This window comes from Triticum dicoccoides, chromosome 4A (genome assembly GCF_002162155.2).
Source record: "Triticum dicoccoides isolate Atlit2015 ecotype Zavitan chromosome 4A, WEW_v2.0, whole genome shotgun sequence".
Taxonomy (NCBI): Eukaryota; Viridiplantae; Streptophyta; class Magnoliopsida; order Poales; family Poaceae; genus Triticum; species Triticum dicoccoides.
In genome coordinates this window covers 513,032,736-513,039,878 of record NC_041386.1, presented here as the reverse complement: position 1 = coordinate 513,039,878, position 7,143 = coordinate 513,032,736, and positions in this window count along the sequence as shown.

Genomic DNA, 7,143 nt, shown 5'->3' with positions numbered 1-7,143 from the left:
CCGATGAACTTCCCCTATCACAATGGGGGGAGCGCCAGTTGGGCAGTGGTACGGCCCATCTCCGCCCCAAATGGGGGCACAATCTGGGCAGGCTCCTGTAATTGCCCAAGATCAATCTGCCGGTGGTTCTGTCTCTCAGATCAGGGGGAAATCTCAAGGCAAGAATCAACAAAAGAAGAGACAGGACATCCAGAAAACTGCTCTTGCCCCTGCTTCGGGCCTTATGGCATACTCTGAGGTGATCTGCTACAACTATGGGGAACCAGGGCATCATTTGGATAAATGTGTCAAGCCCAAGAGTTGTTTTATCTGCAAAATGGTTACCCATAAAGTTGAGAATTGCCCTATCAGAAGGAAACCCCACAGTTCTGCTAGATATGTTGGAAGTGCTGCTCCAGGATTAGGGTTCTACCACATAGACCCACCTGATGAAAATGCTCAGTATCATGGCTCCCTGAAGAATGTGGGGATTGTTCTGGTAGAAGCTGGTGAAGTGACCAAGCAGGAACTTGCCACTGAGTTTGCAGACATTTACAAAACCAACTGGCCCTGGCCAATCAATGCCCTAGATGAGTGGACATTCTTGGTCAAATTCCCTCCTGAAATAGATGTAGTTCAAGTTACTGGATACCCCTATTTTGGTCTCAAAAAAGACAATGTTGTAGTCAATGTTGAAGTCTGTAAAGGTAGGATTGAGTCTAAAGAGGACCTCCAGGAAACTTGGATCAAGATTAGGAAATTGAACCCCCAAGTGGTGTGAGTGGACTATGTTGGATCAAATCACTTCTACTCTGGGGGTCTTACTGGATGTGGATTGGCAGCATAATTTCAAGTCATTCTATGGAACTGTTAGGGTCAAAATCTTATGTAAAGATCCCTCCAAAATCCTTGCTGAAAGGCTTTTTGGAGTTGGGAACAAAATCTATAGGCTACTCATTGAGGTGGAGTCCTTAACCCCCACTGAAACTGGCACCTCCACCAACCTCTCTGCTGGTACATATGTCTCTGCAGCTGAAACTGGTACCAATCTTACTGAAGATGTTAAATCCAACAGGAGCTCTAGATCGGAATCAGATAAAGGGCCTGCTGCCAATTCTGGGGCCCCTAACATCAGAGGACAGTCTTTTGGCCACAATCAGATGCTTGGAGAAACTACACCCACTTCAGTCCTCAAGACACACCTCCCTGATTCTCCATACACTCCTCAACTTAGCATCCAGGAAAAGATCTTGAATTATGTGCTTGATGAAACTGATGGATTCAACCTCCTCAGGGAAATGGAGCTCCTGGAAAATGATGATCTGATGGAATTAGAAGGTTCTGTAGATCTACAAGAGGATCAAGAGGCACTTGTTGAAACAACTGAACTCCTAGACAATTTGGACTCAAAATACAACTCTGACTTCCCTACCCTTCCTAAGGAGAGGCACCTTCCCAAATGGGGTCCTATTCAAGCCACCAGAACCAGTGCCAGGGTAGCTGGTGACAAGAGAACCATTATTGAAAAGGCTCAACAGCTCAAAGAGGTTCAGAACCTGGAAGTGCAAAAACCCCAGGGTATGAAACACACTTCCTTCCCCAACTTTAATGATCCTTCCTTCAATGCCATTGCTGCTAAGATTGGTGTAGATGTTACTTCTCTTAATGATGGCATTGAATGCTCTTCCTTTATTTACCCTCACCAAAACAGATCTGAAGGCTCTGTTTGTGAGAATTTTTCTCTGGATGGTAGTTCTAGTTTAGACTGCCTTCGATAAAGTTGACCTTGATTTCCTTATGAAACTCCTGGAGCTTAGAGGTTTTGGGGGTAAATGGACTAGTTGGATCCAGGAACTTACTCATGGGGGGTCTGTTGGGGTCAAGTTAAATAACTGTGAAAGTGATTTTTCCTTCTTGGTAAAGGCATTAGGCAAGGTGACCCCATCTCCCCGCTTTTGTTTAATTTAGTAGTGGGCATTCTTACTAAAATGCTGAGCAAAGCTGCTCATCATAGTCTGATTGCAGGGCTCTGTCCTGAGGTCTACCCTGGTGGCATCATCTGCCTTCAATATGCAGATGATACCATCCTTTTCTTAGACAATGACTCCACACATGCTAGCAATCTGAAAATTGTTCTAACCTGTTTTGAACAAGTCTCAGGCATGAGAATCAACTACTCTAAAAGTGAACTCATCCCTATCAACATGGATGATCAGGAGTTAGCTGACTTCCTCTCTATTCTAGTCTGTAATAAAGGTAACTTCCCCATTAAGTACCTAGGTATCCCTCTCCACTATGATAAACTGAGGAGAGAGGATATCCAACCCCTTCTGGATAAAATCATTAAAAGGATTGTTGGGTGGAGGGGAAAACTTCTCTCTTACAGAGGTAGATTGATCCTCATAAAAGCTTGTTTGGCTAGCATTCCAGTGTATTTCCTCTCCTTCTTCAAGTTCCCTAAATGGGCAGTGAACCTCATCAATTCTCAGATGTCTCATTGCTTGTGGAATGATTTTGAGGGAAATAGGAAGCTACACCTTGATAATTGGGCCCTAGTCTCTATGAAAAAAGATTTTGGAGGCCTAGGCATACCTAACCTCCAAGAAATTAACATCTATCTTCTAGGGTCTTGGATTAAAAGATTCTATGAGGAAGACCTGAAACCCTGGAAGCTTCTTATTGCCCATAAATACCTAGGAAATAAACCTAATATTTTTGTCCCTTCCTCCAAACCTAAGACCTCTAGATTCTGGAAAGGATTAAAATCTATTATGCATGCTGTGAAATTTGGCTACAAATGGAACATAGGGGATGGGAGCAGAACCAGGTTCTGGGAAGATACTTGGTTTGGCACATCCCCCCTAGCAGTCCAATTTTGGCCTATTTACTCTATCTACAATGAGCTTAACAAAGGTGTGAATGAAGTTTGGGACAGTCAATGCCTAAAACTCTCTTTTAGAAGGAACTTTAGTGATAGTCTAATGGTACAATGGTTCCAGTTGGAGGAAATTGCCAAAAGCATTACCTTTACTACCGAGCTGGATGCCCTGATTTGGCAGCTGGACAATAAGGGGAAGTATTCCTCCAGCTCCCTCTATCATGTTATCAACTTTAGAGGGGTTCAACCCGTGTTTACCCCTGCTCTCTAGAAATTGAGAGTTCCCCCTAAAATTCATGTATTTCTCTGGCTTCTCTCCAAAAACAAATTGATGACTAGGGATAACCTTAGGAAGAGACACATCATCAAACCCCTTGATTGTGTTTATTGCTTGGAACAAGAGTCTTGCTCTCACCTATTTTTTGAATGTATAGTTGCTAAACATCTCTGGGCCCACATTGAGGAATATCTCTCTAGTCAGATTGGCTCATCCTTCGAATCTGTCGCCAGATTCTAGATTGCTACCAAAAAGTGCTTAGTTTTAAATACTGTTAGCTCAGCTGTCCTTTGGTGCCTCTGGAAATATAGAAATGCTATGATTTTCAGTAACACCTCCTGGATTTCCATTTTGCAGGTCTTGAGGTTGATCAGGGACATGGTGAGGAACTAGGCGATTCTCTCCTCCGGATCGGACAAGGACAAGTTGATGAGCTTCGTGGAAACCCTAACAAGATCCCTCCAGAAACTGTTGGCAATCACTTGTGGCTGAACAAGGCTCTACCTGCTCTGGGGCTGGACCCGTGGGCTCGTCTCAAGATCTCTGATGAAGATGATGGGCACCTGGCACCGAAAAAGAGGGACATCCACCATGCTACGCCTTCCAGCCTGGTGTCTCCTCTTGCTTACTGGTAGCCACAGGCTAACACAGCCCCTCGGCTGAAGACCATGAAGGCTTCGCTAGACCCTCCTTGTGTCATTTGAGTGCTCTATCCGCTCTGCCTTTGGCACCTCTCGGGTGATTTGTGTTATTCAGAGAACTTGTTCATCCACCCCCTAGTTTGTAGCTTTTCTACCTTTGCTTTCGAACTGCTCTTTGAGCTGCTGTATCAGAATATGTTGTGGTTTCGTTCTCAGCAATGGAACCGGGGAGATGCTCCCTGTTTTTCTAAAAAAATTATATGTTATTATATATTATTTTTATTGTCATCATATATTTAACAAATACTTACATATGTAAGAAAACAATATCCCACGTCTTATTAACTTATAAAAATAATTTCTTAACAAATAAAATCCTGGATTGTTTTGGCACAAAAATCCTAGTGATTGCGTACAAAAGCTTGGTAAGATTTAAGGACGAATGTAATAATATCACTTATTATTTAAATATATTTATAACAAAATGCTCAGCCCCTTTTTATTTTTTGATAACATTGCTGGCCCAACCCAACATTATAATTAGAATCAGCCCAGCAACATCGTGTATTTTGACAAAGTGCAAATGGCCTGTGATTTTTTAGGAAATAAATTAAATGGGCCGCATGAACGCTACATTATTTGTTCACCCAGCCCAGCTAATGGCTGTAATTCAAAAAAAAGATCAAATTGACTGTAAATTCTACCGCGCAAGAAAAAGACTATAAATTCTGAAAAAATGGGTTGAATACGTGCCACATTTTTGGAGGCTGAAATGTGGGCCAATAGGTCGAAGCCAACGCAAGTCGTTGTCAATTTAGTCAACAAATGATTCTGACATCTTAGCCATTGGATTTACATCCAACGACCGGCATCCATCTTCAATCTCTCATCTTCTTCCTCCAGTGCCGCCGGGACCACCTCCTGCCTCCTGCTGCTAGCAGCTCTGCTTAGAACGCTTCGCTATGAAGCGCTATTCCACCGTTGGCTAGGCCATCCCTCCACCCCACCACACCTCTTGTTCTTCTCCACCGACTGCCGAACCACACCGCACTAGAACCAGTTAACCCTCGTACACCTCTCTGTCTGCGACTCTACTCCCGCGTCTTCCCATCTCCGGCTCGTTGCTGTCCGGGGCGTCGCCATCGTCCACCACCTTAGATGCGCTCGGCGCAGCGTGGTCAACGAACGACACCATCGGAAGTAGACTGTGCATGGAGAGGCTGACAGTTGGGTCCACGACCGCACACAAGGAAATGCCTCCTTATTACACGCAAAATAATGATTCCTCCACCTGACATCTGGGACCCACCGGAAGGGCCTCTATATTTCGCGAAAATAACGTGCCCCTCACTGACATGTCGAACCCACCAGCTATCTTCGCACGCACGGAAGTGCCTCCTTATTATGCAGAAAAAAATGGATATTCCCCCTGCCAGCTGGAACCCAGCATAGTGGGAGGCTGACTTGTGGGCCTACCAAGTTGACGGGGACGGAGGGCTTTGTCAACTTAGTCAATATGAACGATTCTAGCTCCTGTTACCGTATGATGTTCATCTAATGGCCGTAGTGCTTCTTCAACCTCTGGTCTTCTTTCTCCAGCCGCCCAAACCAGCGCCGGTCATGCCACGTGCTCCTGCCTCCCGTGGCCGGCTGTGATGTCGCGGAGGCCTCACCGTCCCCTACTACTCCCACCGCTGGCTAGGCCATCCCTCTACTCACCCACACCCCCTATTATTCTGCGGCGACAGCAGCCTCACACCGCAGCCGAACCGGTGAACCCTCATACTCCTCTTCGTGTGGGCATCCACTTCTGCGTCTTCCCCGGCTCCGAGTCGTCCCCTTCCTAGTCCTCGCCGTCGTCCACCGCCGTGGTGCTCTCGGCGCGGCGTGGTCTACGTGGTCAAGGAACGACTTCCATCGGACATGGATTGTATGTGGAGAGGCTGACAGCTGGGTCCACGGCCGCAGCAAGGAAGTGCCTCCTTATTACGCGCAAAATAATGATTCCTCCACCTGACAGCGGGGACCCACCGGACGGGCCACCGTATTTCATGAAAAAAAACATTTCCCCCTGACTGCTGGGACCCACCAGCTACATCTTTGCACGCAAGGAAGTGTGTCCGGGAAAAATACGATTCGCCCCCCTGACTGCTGGGACCCACCAGCTACATCTTCGCACGCAAGGAAGTGCGTCCGGGCAAAAAAACGATTCGCCCCCCTGACTGCTGGGACCCACCAGCTACATTTTCGCACGCAAGGAAGTGCCTGATAGTCGGGACCCACCTGGTCGAAGCGTACGTAGCGTTGTCATTCTGGTCGCGAACATGTATGTACATATATATTGGTGGATGTAGAGGCGCGCACGTGTCGTAGTAGAGGCGCGTACGTGTCGTAATAGAGGCGCGTACGTGTCATAGTAGAGGCGCGCACGTAGCATGTACATGTACGTACAGCGGCCAGGGTGCAAGAAAGAAAATACGGCCACATATGTGTACATACTGGCGGGGTCTCGAATGCATACTCGCGCATAAGTACGGCCAGGGCTCGTGTACATGGCTGGGTCAGAACAGAGAAACATCATCGTCGTCGTGTTCATGGGGAGGCAACGAAATGCGTCATGTTCATTGGGAGGCAAAGGAATGCGTCGTGTTCATCTGGAGGCAACAGAACGCGTGGGGCGAACCGGCTGGGTCGGAATGGAATGTGTGGTCGTGTTCATCGGGAGGGCTTGGACAGAATAGGCGATGGAAACGAGGCTTGTCGTACCGCAAAATGGAGGATACGGCCTTGTGTTCGAAAGGCCACATTCAAAACGAGATCCTGTTCATCGGGAGAGGTCTGGCGTACCACAAAACGGAGGAAACGGTCCTCCTACGGTCGAAACGGGGGTCCTGTTGATCGGGAGGGGTGTGGCGTATAGCAAAACGGAGGAAACGGACCTCCTGCGGTCAAAACGGGGGTCTTGTTGATCGGGAGGGGTGTGGCGTACTGCAAAACAGACGAAACGGACTTGTGTTGGAGAGCTACGGTCGAAACGGGGGTCCTGTTCATCGGGAGGGGTGTGGCGTACCGCAAAACAGGACTCCACGGGATACTGTTCATCTCCACCGTCGACCTCCTCCAGCCTCCACGGGCTACCGTCGACCTCCTCCAGCCTCCACGGGCTCCTGTTCATCCAACCTCCACCGCGTGCTACTCCACCGGCTACTGTTCAACCACCCCTCCACGGGCACCCCTCCACCGTCTACTGTTCATCCATCCCTCCACACCACGGGGTCCTATTCAACCACCCCTCCACGGGCACCCCTCCACCGTCTACTGTTCATCTAGCCCTCCACCACACCACAGGGTCCTGTTCATCCAGAGGC